Below are 20,304 nucleotides of genomic sequence, written 5' to 3'. Positions count from 1 at the left end.
AAATTAACTAACTTTTATTTCTTATAGTATTTATTAAGTATTATTACTTTATATATACTTCCCTATCTATTATATTAGCTTTAGCCTCTTAATATTAAAGACTTTAGCTTATTAAAGTACTTATATAGTAAAGAAATTAAGAAGAAAATATAAATGTAGATTTTATATATTACTAAGAATAACTTTTTTTCTACCTTTAAAGTAGTATTTTTTACTTTAATAAGTAAAAACAATATATAAGCTAGTTTTTAATAAGTAGGCTTTATACTTTTTAACTCTAAAGTAATTCTTTTTTACTTAGATTCTAGGCTAAAGATATTAAGACTTTTAACTTTATAGCTAAGCAGCTAAAGCTTTTAAAATATAAAAATACTAACTATAGTACTAAAAAGTATATAAAGTGCTTTTTTTTAAATAAAACTTAAGTATATTAAGGTAGCTTACTAATACTAATATATAAAGTAATTAACTTTAAAGCTAAAATTATTAGTAAGTTAGCTTATAGATTTACTATTATTAAGGTTAAAAACTATAAGCTTTATATAAAAAAAAAATATTAAGTAAATACTAAAGAGTAAAAAAAACCTACTTATAACTTAAAGGATTACTTAATACTACTAAAGTAGAAGTACTATAAGTAGAAAAAAGTAGTATTAATGCTAAAAGAGAAAGTAAGCCTTAAGAGAAAAGTTATATGAAAGGTATTAAACTATATATATATAATAATATAGTATTTATAGAAGAGCTAAATATAATATATAAACCTATAAAGTAGTTTAAGATAGTAATAAGGAAGAGAATAATAAGTAGTTTCAATTAATTTTATATATTGTAGTTTAATTAACTTATATAAAAGGTAGGAAGATAGAAAAAGTAGCATGCTTGCTATATTAGCTTGCTTACTATATAGGTATATTACTGCTAATATGCTAAATAACTATAATAATAAGAAATATAAACAAAATTATTAAAGATAACTTAGCTAAAAGAAAGAGTAATTCTTAAATAAGTTCTTAACTTAATTAACTAAGGATTTTTACTACAACTAATTATATATAAGACATAGCTAATGTACATACATAGTAAGCAGGCTAACATAGCTAACGTACATACATAGTAAGCAGGCTAACATAGTAAGCAGGCTACATTTCCTCTTTTCTACCCTCTTTACCTTTACACTAACTTTCCTTTACATACAACAATAAGTTCTTCTTTAAATGAAAACTGCATAATTCTTGCACTTTAAGCTATAAAAAAAGACCTAAAGCTTTCTGTATAAAAAGCAGCCTTAATCTACAATATCCTACAAACAATACTTTAATACTAATGCGTTAGATAACTACTACAATAAGAAACGCAATTAAAATTAATAAAGATAACTAAGCTAGAAGAAACAGTAATTCTTAAATAAGTTATTAACCTAATTAATTAAGGATTTCTACTGCAACTTAATAACGTATAAGATATAGCTAATTACCTTCTTAATAAACGTAATGTAATGCATATTAGACCTTAATAGGTAGAGAACTTTATATAACGCTAACTACAACTAAAGATGCATTTTTAATGTAGAGTTAACTATTAGAGGGCATTAGCTAAGGATCTTACAATTATATAGGCTTAGTTTGCTTTTATATAAAACATAATTATAAAGTATAAAATCTATAATAATAATATCTATAATTTTAATAAGATAGGCTTCTTAATAGAAATGCTGTTGCAGATAAAGGTTATTACAACCTCTAATTGCTATAAAAGGCTTTATATAAAGCAGCCTAGTAATTGTAAATAGGTTTCTATTATTTAGGGTGTATATATAGATAGCTAGGCGTTACTTTTATATATTATTATAAAGGGTAAATATTACCTCCTCTTTTAGTATACTAATAGCTAATTTTTACTTTAATAGCGCATCTACCCTAGTAAAAATAGATAGACTATAAATAAGATTAGCTTAGATTAGCTACAGCATTTTAAAAAGTGCATAAAGTCTTATATAAAGGGTGTTAAGCAGCTTTTAATCCTTAATAGCTACAATAGCTATAAGTCTACTAAGTTTAATAATTACTATAAGAAATACAGTATTATTGCTCTTTATATGCCTTCTTATTTATTACATAAGCTTTAGCCTCTTAATATTAGCTATTTTAGTCTGCTAAAGGCGTTATATAGTAAGGAAATTAAGAAAATAATATAGATGCAGATTATGTATATTACTAAGGATAACTTCTTTTTTACTTTTAAGGCAGCCTTTTTTACTTTAAGAGGTAAAGAAAACGTATAAGCTGGTTTTAGATAGGTTAGCCTTATACTTTTTAACCTAAAAGTAGTTATTTCCTGCTTAGATTTTAAGCTAAAGATGCTAATACTATCTAACTTACGCTTAAGCAGCTAGGGCTCTTAGGACCTAAAAATACTAACTACAGCATATAATGCTATATAAAGCTTTATATTACTTAAGAAAAGGATTTATAGTTATTAATATAGTTTACTAATATACTTATATAAAGTAGTTAACTTATAGGCTAAAGGTATTAGTAAATTAGCATACAAACTAGCTCTTATTAAAGCTAAGTGCTGTAGGCTTTATATAGCAAATAAGATACTAAGCAAGCGCTAGAGGGCTAAAAAAACCTAACTACATTTTAGAGGGTTACTTAATGCAGCTAAAGCTAAGGTAATAAAGGTAGAGAAGGGGGTTATTAATGCTAGAAGCAAAAATATGCATTAGGAGGGGGCTTGTATAGAGGGGGGTAGAATGCGCAGGCAACAATGTAGCAATTGCAGAAAGACTAGACATAACATACAAACATGTTAGGTAGTTTAGGAGACCTCTAAAGAAGAGGATAATAAGTAGTTTTAATTGATTTTGTATAATGCTGCTTAATTGACTTATAAAAATTGTTAGAGGGTAGGAAATGTGGCCTGCTTACTATGTTGGCTTGCTTACTATGCATATACGTTAATTGCCTTTTAATAAATATAATATAATGCATATTAAAATTTAATAAGTAGAGAACTTTATATAATACTAACTACAACTAAACACGCATTTTTAATATCTTAACCTTAATAGACTAAGGATGTTATTTTAATGTTAATGCTTAGACTTAAAGGCTTATTTTAGCCTATTAACTTTAGTTAATAGTCCTTTAATCTTATTAACCTACTGCTATTATTACCTAATAAGGTAATAGTAGCGAATTTCTACTAAGTTAATTAGATTTTAGTATTAAGTACCCTATAGTACTTATAATAAGATAAGTACCCTAAAGTAGTTTTATTCTTTTTAGAGCTTATAAAATTAGTAAAGATAACTAAGCTAAAAGATACTTATAAGTATATACTTAACATACTTACATAGCAAGTAAGCTAACATAGTAAGTAGGCTACTTTTCTAACTTTCTACCTCTTTAACCTTTATACTAACTTTCCTCTACATACAAACATACTATCCTCCTTAATTAAAAGTTGTATTATCCTTACTATCTAGGCTATTAAATAAGACCTAAAGATGTTTATATAAAAAGTAGCTTAAACCTTTAAGGTCCCTTAAACGTTAATCTAAAACTAATACACTAGATGCATTATAAAACCTAAAAGATAACTAAATTTAATAAAGATAACTATAATAAAAGAGAAGGTAATTTTTAAATAGGTTATTAACTTAATTAATTAAAGGTTCCTTTTATAACAAAAAGATATATAAGAAATAGCAAACTAACTTCTAAATGTATGCAATAAGATGCATATAGGACTTTAGTAGGTAGAGAACTTTATATAATGCATCCTTAAATTAAAAATGCGATTTTAACATTAAATTAACTATTAAAAGGCTTTAGCTAAAAATCTTATAATTATATAAGGCTAGTTTATACTTATATAAAATATAATTATAAAGTATAAAATACTTAATAATAATATCTATAATTTTAATAAGACTAAGTTTCTAATAGGAATGCTATTATATATAAAGGTTATTATAATATCTAACTATAAGAAAAAGCTTTATATAAAGCAGCTTAGTAATTAAAAATAAGTTTCTATTATTTAAGGTATATATATAAATAGCTAGGTAATACCTTTATATATTATTAAAAAAAGTAAATATTACCTCCTTTTTTAGTATACTAATAGCTAATTCCTAGCTATATAGCATATTTATTTAAGCAAAAATAAATAAATAATAAATAATATTAGCCTAAATTAGCTAAAGCACTTTAATTAGTATATAAAGACTTATATAAAAGGTTATTATTACCTTTTAATCCTTAATAGTTATAATAGCTATAATTAACTAACTTTAATAAATACTATAAGAAATTAAATATTATTACTTTATATATACCTCTCTATTTATTATATAAGCTTTAGCCTCTTAATATTAGGTGCTTTAGCCTATTAAAGAACTTATATAGTAAAGAAATTAAGAAAATAATATAAATATAAATTTTATATATTACTAAAGATAACTTCTTTTTTACCTTTAAAGCAGCATTTTTTACCTTAATAGGTAAAAATAATATATAAGCTAGTTTTAAATAGGTAGGCTTTATACCTTTTAACCCTAAAGTAGTTCTTTTTTACTTAGATTTTAAGCTAAAGATGCTAATACCCTTAACCTTATAGCTAAGCAGCTAAAGCTTTTAGGATATAAAGATATTAACTATAGCACTAAAGGGTATATAAAGTGCTTCCTTCTTTAAAAAGAAGATTTAAATACATTAAGGTAGCTTACTAATACTAATATATAACGTAATTAACTTTTAGGCTAGAGGCATTAGTAAATTAGCTTATAAGCTTACTATTATTAAGGCTAAAAACTATAAGCTTTATATAAGGATAAAAGTACTAAGTAAGCGCTAAAAGGTAAAAAAGACTAAACTATATTTTAGAGGGTTACTTAATACTACTAAAGTAGAGGTACTATAAGTAGAAAAGGGTAGTATTAATGCTAGAGAATAGAATAACCTTTAGAAGGAGGGTTATATAAAAGGTGCTAAACTATGCATGCAATAATATAGTAATTATAGAAAGCCTAGATATAACGCATAAACCTATAAAGTAGTTTAAGATAGTAATAAGGAAGAGGATAAGGAGTAGTTTTAATTAATTTTATATATTGTAGTTTAATTAACTTATATAAAAGGTAGAAGGGTAAAGGAAGGTAGCTTACTTACTATATTAGCCTACTTACTATATAAGTATATTATCTTATAGGCCTTTTAGTAGTTTTACTATATTTCTTATCTTAATGCTATATAGTATAATCTTAAGTCTTATATGCTTTTTACTTTTTATAAGCTTTTTAGTATATACTAATAGAAGCTTAAGGTTAATACTAGTATTTATTACCTACTATATAAAGGCAGTTTTACTCTTAATGCTAATAACTACTTTTTAACTATTTACTTACATCTTATAGATTACTAAGCCTTATTAACATTATACCTAAATCTTAAAGGTACAAATAACCTTAAAGACTTTCTCTATTAACTTATTCTTTAGTAGGAAGCTAAATAATCTTCCAAAGTATTTATCTTTCATAATAAGCAGCTAGAAATAGCCTTTAAATAAAGCTAAAAAGTTAAATAGATTTAAAAGATTTAATAGTATAGTCTTATTTCTTAGTCCTCTAAGGGGGTCTTTAAAATAACTTTCTGCATATATATTATAGTATAGTGCTTACATTAGACATTTAAGAGACTTTTAATTTTTACCTCTTAAGCGCTATAAACTATAAGCCTTAAAATACTCTAGAGTACTTATTTTTAGTATTCTAGAGTACTTAATACTAGAATCTAATTAACTTTATTACTAAAAGTAGTAATAATACTATTATTAATAAAAAGGTTAATAAGGTTAGTTAACTACTGCAAAGCTTAGATATAATTATCCTAGCAATATCTAAGCGTTAACTAAGCGTTAACAAAGCGTTAGTTAACTGCTGCAAAGCTTAGATATTATTATCTAAGCGTTATCTAACTAAGCTAAAAAGGGCTTAAAAAAGTAGAAATACCTTCATACGTACTATTAGGTATCTAAAAGTATATATAACCTTCAATCTTCCCTCTATTAGAAAGAAGATTATTACTTTTACTACACACAACAATAAAGCCACCTTTTAACCTATTACCTCCTTTACCCTCTTTTTACCCTCTCTTTATTAGTCTTACATTTAGCAACTATTTGCTAAAGCTTTAAGGCTAAAGAAGGCAGTAGATATATTACTAGCGTAATACTTCATAAGCTAAGAGGGTATTACTATTAATATAGCATCTAATATATAAAGTTATAAATGCTTCTTTATTACTAAACCTACAGCATTTACATAAAAGGTAATTAAAATATTTAAAAGGCCTATATACTTTACATCTTAGTGGATAGAAGGGTAATAGTTAATACTATACTATTACCTAAGGTTAATAAGGTAGTACTACAATTAGAAATATTAGATATAGCTAATGTATTTAATAAAGAGGTAGTAAAGACTCTGAATAAGCTTAATAGTGCTAAATAAGCTATTAACTTATTACTAGAAATAAAGCCCTCTTTTAGCTTTTTATACCTACTAGAGGAAAAGCAGCTAAAAGAGCTTTATATATACTTTAAAGAAATAAAATTATAAAAGTAAATTTAACTATTAGTAAGTAAAGTAGGGGCTTTAGTACTATTTATACTAAAAAAGGATAGGTTACTATAGCTCTATATAAGTTACTATAGCCTTAATAAAGTAACTATTAAAAACTATTACCTTCTCTTACAAATTAGCAAACTATTAAATAAACTTTATAAAGCTAAGTTTATATTAAAATTAACTTAAAGGAGATATAGTACTAAATTTAAATTAAGAAGGAAGATAGGTAGAAACCAGCTTTTAAAATAAGATATAGCTACTTTAAGTATATAATAATGCTATTTAAGCTTACTAATATGCTAGCTACATTTTAAATATATATTTATTAAGCACTTACTAAGATACTTAGTTTATACTATATTACCTACTTAAATAATATTATAATTTATTTATAGATATATAAGTAGTACATAAAGGACTTTTATAAAGTCTTTAGAAGGTTTAATTAATTTAAGCTATATACTAAGCTTTTAAAGTATAAACTTTATAAAAAAGAGATTAAATTCCTAAGATATATAATTACTTAAGATAAGGTAAAGATAAAGCAGTATTATATTTAGGCTATTACTAAATAGTTAATACCTACATCTATTAAAGACCTTTAAGTCTTCTTTAGGTTTTATAACTTCTATTAGAGATTTATTACTAAGTACTTAGTAATTATAGCTTTAATAATAAAACAATTAAAAAGTACTAATTAAAAGTCTACCTTTACTTAAGCTAAGTTAGCAAAAAAGGCTTTTAACTACTTAAAGTAAGCTTTCTACTTTATAACTATATTAATATATTAAAACAGCTTTTAACTAATAGAGATTAAAATAGATATATTAACAAAGGTAGTTAGCACTATCTTATTATAGTTAATAAAAAGGTAATAGCAGCTTATTATCTACTAGTTATATAAGCTATTAAATATAGAATAGTAACAGTATATAAAGTAAAAGGAATTACTTAGTATTATTAAAGGACTTAAGCATTAGGTATATTACTTATAAATACTATTAAATAAGTTTCTTATTCTTATAGATTACTAGGTGCTAAAAGAGGTTAGTAGCACCCTAGTAAGAGATCTCTAAGAAAAACTTACCTAATAAGTATATAAGCTTTTAGCATTTAACTTTAACTTATAGCACTAATTAAGAAAAACTAACCTAGCAGATAGTCTATTTAGAAGGCTAGACTATATAAAGAGGGATATACGTTATGTAGATATTCTTTTAACCTTAGCTTAAAAGTAAAATCTTATTAATAAGCTTCTATATAAGTTATAATAATAGATTGCATAGATAGAGAGTAGTAATAAAGTTATATATATATGCATATATATATATATATTAATACTATATTAATATCTCTTTAAATCCTTAATAGTAGTAAAAAGACTAAGTTAGTAGATAGAGGTTTTTTACTTTTATATTGTTAGTATACTATAGGGTGTGTTAATAAATATATAATAATTGCAGCTATTATAACTTAAGGCTAGAAAGTAAGAGAAACTATGATAGATGCTTATTAATAGCAGTCTAAGGATGCTAAAAAGTTAGATAAAGCTGGAGTTATTATTTTAAAGTAATACATCTTACACCTAGTAATAAAGCAACTTATAACTAGTAAAATAGCATTTAGTAACTAACTACTTAGCGCTTTAAAGAGTATAGTTTGCAGACTATAGGCTAAAGATAAGCTCTACTAGACTTAAGTAGTAAGAGTTTTAAGTATAGCTAAAAGTAGTAAAAGTTATACCCTTAATAAATAAAGTATACTCTTCTTTAAAAAAGACTAGCATATATATATAGTAAGCAATACATTATAGTAAGCAACGTATATTCTTCTACCCTCTAGCTATTTATATAAGTTAATTAAGCAGCATTATATAAAATTAATTAAAACTACATATTATCCTCTTCTTTAGAAGTCTTTTAAACTACCTAACATATTTACACATTGTATTTAGTCTTTCTATAATTACTACATTATTACCTGTGCATATTACTTTATTTTATATAAGCCTCCTCCTAATATATATTTTTGCCTCTAGTATTAATAACTTCCTTTTCTACCTAGATTACTTCTACTTTAGCTATATTAAGAAACTCTTTAAGATGTAATTAGGTTTTTTTAGCCTTTAAATGCTTACTTAGTATCTTATTTGCTATATAAAGCTTATAGTATTTAGCTTTAATAAAAGCTAGTTTATATACTAACTTACTAATACTTTTAGCTTATAAGTTAACTACTTTATATAAATAAGTTAATAAGCTATAGTAGTAACTAATAATCTTTTTCTTAAGTAGTATAAAGCTTTATATAGTATTATATACTATAGTTAGTATCTTTAGGTCTTAAGAGCTTTAGCTGCTTAAGTATATTTAGATAGAGTAAGCTCCTTATCCTTCTAAGTAGGTAGTAAGGATAAAGTATAACGCCTAAAAAGGCATACAGCATAAACATATAGTAAAAGCGTATATCCTATACTTAATTTTATAAACTATTATCTCTATTTTAAAATACGCTATTAATACAGCTATAGCAGATATTAACTTTTTAACTTCCTAACAACTACAGTTAATAATAGCTATAACTACCTATAAGCCTTTTTTAGCAGTAAGGTACCTATTAGGTATGCCTGTAAGTTACTTTTGCAAAGGGCTTGTAAGGGTTGTAGAGATAGCTTTAAAAAGGTTGCAAAGGTAGTTAGTTAGCTTTACAACCTTAATAGAGATAACTTTGTTATTAACGTTAAATATAGGGCTATACTAGCAGCTTCTTTCCTTCTTATTAAATCCTTTGCAATGCTTAAAGCTTAAACTAAGAATACACCTATTGTCTTATTATACTATTATTAAGCTTAAAACTAAACTACGCTGCTACTTAAATATAATTTCTGCTAGCAGCGCTCCTATATCCTACCTACACAAACTAAGTTAATATGCTTAGATGCACTAAATTAAAGGCTTTTAATCTATAAGGTATTATTGCTAACTATAATAAAGCATATAATCTAACTAGAATCATAATGCTAGATCTTTAGCTATAAAAGAATAAAATTAAATAATATAGCGCTAAAAACATAGACCTAAAGAAAACTATAATATAAATAAAGTTATAGTAGTTTGCTATTACAATTATTAGCGCTAAAACGCTGCGCTTACAATATAGCAAAAGGAATAATAAGCTAAGAGGTATTATTAATAAGTTAATAAGAAGGTTAAGTAGGATCTTAAAGGGGAAGTATAGAACGCTAGAAAAAGAGGCCTTAGAGATGTTACTAAAGGATTATAATAAGTGTAAAGGGTGGTTTTTAGCTGTAAGGGAGGTAATTAGCAATGTTTTGCATAAAACTTAATTTTAGTACCTATTGCAGTAATTAACAAGTTATTATTGCTACAGTCGTTAAATATACATTAATTTTTACATAATAGTACCCTAAAGGGTAGCTGCTTAAGTATAAGTTAAATAGTATTAGCATCTTTAGCTTAAAATCTAAGTAGAAAATAACTACTTTTAAGTTAAATAGAATAAAGTTAGTTTATTTAGAACTAGCTTATATTATTTCTTTACTTATTAAAGTAAAAAAGGCTGCTTTAAAGGTAGAAAAGAAGTTATCTTTAGTAATATGCATAATCTGCATCTATATTATTTTCTTAATTTCCTTACTATATAACGCCTTTAGTAGACTAAAATAGCTAATATTAAGAGGCTAAAGCTTATATAATAAATAGGGAGGTATATAAAAAGCAATAATACTATGTTTCTTATAGTAATTATTAAACTTAGTAGACTTATAGCTATTATAGCTATTAAGAATTAAGAGCTGCTTAACACCCTTTATATAAGACTTTATGCATTTTTTAAAATGCTGTAGTTAATCTAAGCTAATCTTATTTATAGTCTATCTATTTTTACTAAGGTAGATATGCTATTAGGGTAGGAATTAGCTATTAGTATACTATAAGAGGAGGTAATATTTACCTTTAATAATAACATATAGAAGTAGCACTTAGCTATCTATATATATACTTTAAATAATAGAAACCTATTTGCAATTACTAGGCTGCTTTATATAAGGCCTTTTATAGCAATTAGAGGTTATAATAACTTTTGCATGCAACAGTATTCTTATTAAGAAGCCTATTTTAATAAAATTGTAGATATTATTCTTATAGATTTTATACTTTTTGATTATATTTTATATAAAGGCAAACTAAGCTTGCATAATTGTAGGATCTTTAGCTAATACCCTCTAATAGTTAATTCTACATTAAAAATGCATCTTTAGTTGTAGTTAACATTATATAAAGTTCTCTACCTATTAGGGTCTATAAGCCCTAAAAAAGAACAAAACTACTCTAGGGTACTTATTTTATTATAAGTACTATAGGGTACTTATAAATAGTATTATAGGGTACTTATTTCTATAAGGTACCTAATACTAAAATCTAATTAACTTAGTAGACATTTGCTACTATTACCTAATAAGGTAATAATAGCAATAGGTTAATAAGGTTAAAATACTAGTAACTAAGGTTAATAGGCTAAAATAAGCCTTTAGTCTAAGCGTTAACGTTAAAATAACCTCCTTAGTCTATTAAGGTTAAGATAAAACCGGATCTAAGGAATCCCTTAACTTTAAATAAGATAAAACCGGATCTAAGGAATCCCTTAACTTTAAATAAGATAAAACCGGATCTAAGGAATCCCTTTAACGCTAACCTTAATTATAACCCTTAAAAGGCTGGATTACTAGAAATCCGTAAAGTATAACGTTAAATATACTGCGGATCTAATAAATGCCGGTTTAAGGGCAGTTTCTAGTTAAAGTATAATAATAATCCTAAATAGGGCATTATTGCGACTTAGAAGGACTTTTATTATATATAGAGACCTTTTTTCCCTACCTAAGGGACTTAGAATTATCATCCTTATCACTATTACTATATAACAACAATAAAGCCACCTTTTAACCTATTTACCTCTTTTTACCTCCTTTATATTAGTCTTACAAAACTAGATTATTACTATTAAGGTAGGAAATTACCTTTATATAGGTAGTATAGTAAAGTAGTATATAAAATAAGCTTTTATTAAATTATCCTTATTACTATAAATGCAGTAAAGACATTATAAAAGAAGCTTTAAGAAGTCTTTTATATAAAAGTTATTTTTAATATTTATTTAATAATAATACCTTAAATAAGATACTTAAGAAAAAGACTATTAAAGAGAGCTGCAACATAAGCATTAATAAGATAAATAAATGCCTAGCTAGTTCATCTTTAAATAGTTAGCAATCTACTAAAACCTAAGTATTAAAAACCTATATAAATTAAAGTTTAAAGCTTATAACATCTTTTTTAGACTTTCTAGCTACCTTTAGGATAAAATAATATATGAGAAGGTTTTAGTTAAAAAGGTTAAATATATAGCTTAAGAAGTATAATGCCTATAATTAGTTTACAATAAAAGAAGCCTTAAAGTATTACAAAAGGATAGCTAAAAAAAAGAAGTAACTATAATAAAACTAGCTTTAAAGCTCCTTTTATTCTAAAGGTTTTATTATATAATAACATACCTACATAGTAAGTTAGCTAACATAGTAAGTTAGCTACTTTTCCTACTTTCTACCTCTTTAACCTTTATACTAACTTTCCTCTATATACAACTATGCAAACTACCTTAATTAAAAGTTGCATTATCCTTACTCTTTAGGCTATTAAAAAAGACCTAAAAATGTTTATATAAAAAGCAGCTAAAACCTTTAAGGTCCCTTAAATAATACTCTAAGACTAATGCACTAGATGCATTATACAACCTAAAAGATAACTAAATTTAATAAAGATAACTATAACTAAAGAGGAAGTAATTCTTAAATAAGTTATTAACTTAATTAATTAAAGATTCTTTTTGCAATAAGAAGATGTATAAGAAATAGCTAACTAACTTCTAAATGCATGCAATAGGATGCATATACAACCCTAATAGGTAGAGAACTTTATATAATATATCCCTTAATTAAAAATGCAATTTTAATATTAAATTAACTATTAGAGGGCTTTAGCTAAAGATCCTTTAATTATATAAGGCTAGTTTATACTTATATAAAATATAATTATAAAGTATAAAATACTTAATAATAATATTTATAATTTTAATAAGACTAGGTTTCTAATAGGAATACTGTTATATGCAAAAGTTATTATAATATCTAACTATAAGGGAAGGCTTTATATAAAGCAGCTTAGCAATTAGAAATAGTTTTCTATTATTTAAGGTATATATATAGATAGCTAAGTAATACCTCTATATATTATTATAAAAAGTAAATATTACTTCCTCTTTTAGTATACTAATAGCTAATTTCTAGCTATATAATGCATCTATTTAAGTAAAAATAAATAAATAATAAATTATATTAGCTTAAATTAGCTATAGCACTTTAATTAGTATATAAAGACTTATATAAAAAGCTTTTACTACCTTTTGATTTATAATAGTTATAATAGCTATAAAATAACTAACTTTAATAAATACTATAAAAAATAAAGTATTACTACTTTCTATATACCTCCCTATTTATTATATAAGCTTTAGCCTCTTAATATTAAGTGCTTTAGCTTATTAAAGTATTTATATAGTAAAAAAATTAAAAAGATACTATAAATATAAATCTTATATGTTACTAAAAATAACTTTTCTTTTTACCTTTAAAGCAGCATTCTTTACCTTAATAAGTAAAGATAATATATAAGCTAATTTTAAATAGGTAAGCCTTATACTTTTTAACTCTAAAGTAGTTTTTCCTTACTTAGATTTTAAGCTAAAGACGCTAATACTATTAAACTTATAGCTAAGCAGCTAAGGCTTCTAGGATGCAAAAACACTAACTATAGCACTAAAGGGTATATAAAGTGCTTTCTCCCTTAAAAGGAAGATCTAGGTATATTAAGGTAGCTTATTAATACCTTTATATAAGGTAGTTAACTTATAAGCAAAAGGTATTAGTAAGTTAGCCTACTAACTAGCTTTTATTAAAGCTAAAAACTATAGGCTTTATATAGTAAATAAGGTATTAAGTAAGCATTAGAAAGTAAAAAAGACCTAACTACATCTTAAAGGGTTACTTAATACTGCTAAAGTAGAAGTACTATAGAAAGAAAAGGATGTAGTTAATGCTAGAAAAGAGAATAACCTTTAGAAGGAGGGTTGTATAGAAGGTGCTAAACTATACACGCAATCCTATAGCAATTATAAAAAGTCTAGATATAATATATAAACCTATAAGGTAGTTTAGGATAGTAATAAGGAAGAGGATAATAAGTAGTTTTAATTAATTTTATATGTTATAGTTAAATTAACTTATATAAAAGGGTAAAAGGTAGAGGAAGGTAGCTAAGTTACTATATTAGCTAATTTACTATGTAGGTATGTTAGCTATAAAAGTTTTTAAATGTTACTACAGCTTTACTAGGAATTTACTTTTTCTTTTTACTAAGCATTAAAATTAATTAACTTTATAAAGTACTTACATTGTAAAAAGATAAGCTATACTAAAGCTAAGTGCTTCTAGTTATAAAACCTAAAGAAGTTTAATACTAATAGTATACTAATAAGACTATAATATAGCTATCCTTAAGCTAAAGTTTAAGTAATTTAAGTGTTTATTAAGAAAGAAGTAAACTTATTAGAAAATAAGTAAGTATAAAAAGAAAACCTACTTCTACTATACCTACTAAATAAGTTTTTATTAAGATTACTACTATAAGTAATATAATTTTCCTTTAAAGGCTTTATAAATAATTAGTATAATATTACAACCTAATAAGTTATAGGTAACGCAGCCCTACTAGGCTAGGCAGGGTGCAGGCAGCACAGCATTTGTATAGATAAGAAATAGGATTATACAGGTGACTCCTTAGAACAGAAGAACTAGGGAAGGTTACATGCAGATAAGAAGGACTAACAGACAATAAGCAGTTTACGCTAGAGACTAACATTTAAATTATTAGTCTTAAGATAAAGACTAACTTTAAGATGTTAGTCTTAGCAACAATACTTAAGGATATAAAGACATTTATTCTATATAAATAGATTACTTTTTATAGCTCTTTAGCAATTAACTTTATAATTATCCCCTTAAATACTTTTAGCACCCTTTACTAGTAACTAATGTTATAAACCCCTTATTAAGTATATAACTAATTACTATATTTTCTAAAGACTTAATCCTTTTAGTATAACTTATAGCACTATTTAATAGAATTATTGCTTTAGCTTCTACTAATAGATACTACTATAGAAAGCTAACTATAATACTTTAATTACTTCTATTTAGTAAGTTAACCTTATAAAGCTAATAAATAGTATTAATAAGATAGCTACTTATTATACTTCTACCTCTTTAAGCTTTAGCTTTTAAGGCTAGCAATAGGTAAGAAACCTTACCTAAAAGTTAGCTAAAAACTAAACTATAGAGGACTTCTATCTACCTAAACTTTAACTAAACACTAATAAAGAAGTCTTTTTTACTAGCAAAGTCTAAAACTAGATTTGCACTAAGCTAGAATAAAATAATAATAACCTAGCTACTACTTAGAAGCTTATTAACAAACTTATAAAATAAACTAAGATTCTATAAAATAAAGTAGACTAAGCTACAACCCTTTAGCAGAAGGTTTAGACTTTTTAAGCTATAGCTAACATTATTTAGACCTTAGTAGATAGATGTAAAAAACTTAAGCTTAACTTATTTATTACTTATAATAGAACTTTAGGAATACTTAAAGGATTTTTTATTTAAGTTAAAAACTATTAAAATCTTTACTTAAGAAACTTTTGTAGTAAAACTAAAAGAGTTATTTATGCTGCAACCTTCTTATAAAGATAAGCTTTTTTATAGTTTAAACCCTTTTTTAAAGAATACCTTAATAATAAGACTTTCAACTATTATTCTAGTAAAGTTAGAGATATATTTACTAACTTTTAAGGATTTAAAGACGCCTTAAAATCTCTATTTTAGGATTTTAATAAGTTATAATAAGTAGAAAAAGACTTAGCTTACTTACGCTAGATTAAGTCTACTACTACCTATACTATAGAATTTAAAAGACTTTATGCTTAGCTTAAGCTTACTAAAGATACTCAGATCTTTATGTTTTATAGCAACTTAAAGAATAAAGTTAAGGATAAAATTATTAAGCTTAATTATCCTAAAGACTTTCTTTAGTATACTAAACTTACTATTAAGATGAATAACTATCTTTATAAATAATGCAAAAAAAGAGGTAAGAAGTAAGCACTAGCTAACTTAGCTAAAAAGTACTAATAGCAACCTTAATAATAGTTTTAATAGAACTACTCTTAGCGTAATAAACAAATAAAGCATCTTAAAGAAAACTATTAGTAAAACAACTAGAATTATAATAGTACTACCTATAGATACTATAGTAGCCCTATAGACCTTAGTATAGCCTAAAAAGATAATAAAATATAAGACTTTAAGTGCTATAACTACAATAAGCTAGAATATATTAAAATAAGCTACATGCGCAAAAGCAGCACCTACTAAAACAACCTACCCTACTAAAACAGTCTAGCAGCGTGCAGCGCTACTAGGCTATTAGTAGGGCTAGAAGCAAAAGTAAGTCCTACTCTTATGCACCTAAATTATTAAAATTTGTAAGGTAATAGATAGAGGCTTTAATTCTTAAATCTAATTTACTTAAAGTAAGCAAAATAGATTACAATTAATTAAGTAAAGTCCTCTAGAAAGTGTAGGTAAAGGTGTAAAATTAATACTAATATCTGCAATAGTAGTAATAAGTCCTACTATCTAGCTAGGCTAATCCTATTTATTATATATAATTAAATCTAAAAATCTAAGAGCTAAGTAGATCCTATAATCTTTTCCTCCTTATAGCCCTTATAAGCTATACTACTCTATTCTAATTATCCTCTACATGCCTTCTAAAGTTATCCTTAATAGAAGCATACACCTAAAAGATAATAAGGAAAAGTTAAGCACTTTAGATGTATAAAGCGCAACTTACTACTACTGTAAAGCTTAGTAGAGGCTGTATCTCTTGTTTAAAGCATAAGATACTAGCGCTTACTTATAATAAGCTTTTTACTTAAGATTATAGTTAAAGCAACTTTAGCCTTCTTAGTTAGCAGGCTTTAAGAATAGATAAAAGGTACTATTCCTTTATGTATTACTTTTTATTTAGGCTTAAAGGTTAACTTATTAATTAATATACTCCTCCTTTATTTATGTAAGTCTATATATTTAGGATAGGTATGCAGTCTAGGTAGTTAGGGTAGCTAAAGATCTATCTATTGCAAAAGGTACTAGCAGAAAGGATTAAAGAAGTACTAAGGTCTTTACTGCTCTTAGTGCTACTATTTTCTAAAGGCTAGGTTAGTATATATAGAAGGTTACTAAGTAGGCTATTTAAGTCTAAGGTTATAAGAGGGGAGGTATTAGTATTAATTATTAAAGCTAGGCATATAAGTAGTATAGTTATCTTAAGGTTTGTAGGCTTAAGTAGAAGTCTAATAGTAGGGATCTTACTTATATAAACCTAGCTAAAAAAATTGTTAAAAGGCATATTAATATTATAGAGGAGAGGATTCTTATATGCAGATTAAAGGTTATAGAATTTGCTAGTAATCTAACTTACCTAGCAACTTTATAGTGCCTTAAGGTAAGTAACCTTCTCCTTCTAGGTGTAAAATTTATTAGCTAAGGTTAGCAATAAGAATATTAAGGTAATAAGTCCCTTATAGATGTAGGCCCTTATAAACTTATCTATATAAAGGCTGTAAGACTAAGTATCTTCCTGCTGCTAAGCGTATATAATCTATAAATTAGACCTAAGAATATTAAAAAGATTATTTAAAGTACTATAGTTTTTATAGAGGTTAATAAGGTTAGTTATATAAGTAATAAAATAAGCATTACTATTATCCCTAAAGCTAGAATTAAAGTAGTAGATAGCACTATATAGTTAGTTAATTATTAGACTTATCTAGTGTTTGCTATTTAGATTAATAAGGAGGATAAAGATCTTATAGGTTTAAATCTTCTTAATATTAATAAAGTCTTTATTAACTTTACTAATAATAATAAAGAAATAATAATCCTAAAGGTAACCTATAATAGGGAAGTATATTATCTATAGAAAGTCTTATAATAATAGGACCTCTATACTTTAAATCTCTTTTAAGCTAAGCTACTCTTTCTAGGCTATAAAGCCTTTAGTATTATATAAGTTAGTAAGTATTACCCCTATAGTAGTAAGAGGTACTACATTCTAATAGAAGTTATTAATAAAGTTATTAAAAGTAAAGCCTCTTTTATAATGCAAACATAAATAGGTAAAGGTCTTAAAGTTAAAAGGTATCTATTAGAGAAGTTTAGCATTATTAGCCTCCTAAAGTTTTAAGTTATTTAAAAGGTAGTATAAGTTAAGGCTAGAAGTAATACTAAGATATAGGACTACTAAAGTTCTAAGTAATATTTAGATTAGAAAAGGTAAGGGAGCTATAGAAGTTAAAGGTATAACGTCTGTAGTTAGGTTTTAGGCCTTCTAGATACCTTTAGCCTAAAGGTCTATAATAATAGTATCTTTATATCTTTTGTTTTAGAAATTTAAGGAGTTTATAACATCTTAAATCTAAGAAGCAGGTACTAGTAGCAGCAGTAAAGGTTAAAAAGCCTAAAGAGGTTAAGGAGTAGAAGCTATTATTCTCTTCTTATAGCATCCCTCTTTAAAGTGCTTATAGAAGTTAATAGGTATAATCCTTTAAAGAAGCAGAAGTTACCTTTTCTTAAGAAGTAGTATATCTACAAACTTATAAGTAATACCTATAATCTACTGCTATCTAACTTACTTAAAATTATGCAATTAAAGCTTACTAATGCAGCCTATATATAAAACGTTCTTAACTTATTTAAAAAGAGTAAGAAAAGTAGACTATCTATCTATAGTAAAGACTTAGTAACTACTAATAGTATAAATACAACTTCTTATATACTATTTAGCACCTTTTAATTTATATACCTTATAGGCTTACTTAACTATAGCGTTAATATAGTCTTCTATATGCTTATTATTCTAGTATAAGTAAAAGTAGTAAAAGTAGGTAGTAGTTTAATTAATTATTAGATTTACGCAAATAGTCTGCTGCTTCTGCTAGAAGCCTCTAATGTATAAAACCTATCTAGACTTCTAAGCGTTTATAGAACTTTCTTACAATAAGGTAAAGTTATTATTAAAGGTGTAGTAAATATAAGGAAAGGGTATATAGTCTTAAGTAAGCAACTATAGAGCTAAGAAGCAGTTAAGAGGCATTAAAAAGCATTTAGCTACTAATAAAGCTTAAAGGTTTAAAATCCTAATTAAGGTAGTGCGTTTATATTCCTTATTAGTAAGGTTAGGCTATTAGACTAAGCTATTAAGCCTCTAGCCTAGGAATTTAAGAAGGTTATTAGTCTTAAGTTTATTAGGTGTAAGCTACTTATATTCTAGCTAATTAAATCTCTTAAGTATATTATATATAAGGATTGCTTTATAAGGGACTTTTTAGTTAATATTGCTATAGTTAGAATTATAAGCAATTTATTAAGGATAGTATCTATAATAAAAAGGCTATTATTTTAAGTTAGTATAGCGCTTAGCTTCCTTAATAAAAGTAAAAGCAGAGTAAGCTTATAAAGCCTATTGCTACTAGGCGCTATTAATAAGGTTAGAATTTAGAATAGAGAATTCTTTATCCTAAACTCTATTAAAAGTAATAGCCTAGCAGTAGAGGTTATCTTAGTAGTTTAGGTTGTTAGTATCTATTATTAAAGCAGAAAGAATAAAGTAAGAGTATAAAGAAGAGGGTTTTTAGATTTAATTAAGTATAAAAGAAGAAAAAAAGTAATAAAAAGGTAGTAAAGTTATTAAGTATATTGCTAAGAAGTTATATAACTTAAGATATCTGTTTATAGTAAATGCTGTATGCAAAGAGGGTCTTTTTTTTAAAGAATGTAGAGGAAAAAAGAGTTATAAGAGTAGTTTTATTTATAAAAAGAAAGCTAGTAGCAAAAGTAAAAGTATATTAAGTATTTAAGTTATTATTAATAGGTAGAAGTATTTATTTAAGTTAACTAAAGTAGAAGTAGTAGTTTTTATATAACTAAGTAGAAAGTTAGTTGCTAGCCCTATAGTCCTTTCCTTTATTTATTATTACTATTAATAAATTATAAAATCCTTTTATCTAAAGGCTAAGTAAAGCAGTTGCTTTACTAGAAGGTAAATAATTGCTTTACTAAATATAAGCATAAAAAGGGTGCTTATTTCTATAAGGTAATTATTCTTAACTTCTTCTTCTTTATATTACTACAATAAACTTTTAGGCCTAAGAATCCTTAATTAAGCCTTAAAAACTACTTTATAATAATAGTAAAAGATACTAACTAACCTTACCTTTATAAGATTACTTTAAAATTAATCCTATAAATAGTATTAACTTTACTACTATCTCCTAATAGAAATAAGAATTAGCCTTTATATTACTATTTTTCTAATAGCAATTTATAGGTCTATTTTATACTTTCCTTTAGGCTTTATAGACTATAGCTAACGTTTTAAATTGCTTATAGGCTATAGCTTATTTAATTTAGT

Source organism: Colletotrichum destructivum, chromosome 6 (assembly GCF_034447905.1).
Source record: "Colletotrichum destructivum chromosome 6, complete sequence".
Taxonomy (NCBI): Eukaryota; Fungi; Ascomycota; class Sordariomycetes; order Glomerellales; family Glomerellaceae; genus Colletotrichum; species Colletotrichum destructivum.
Note: the sequence above shows the minus strand (reverse complement) of the source record.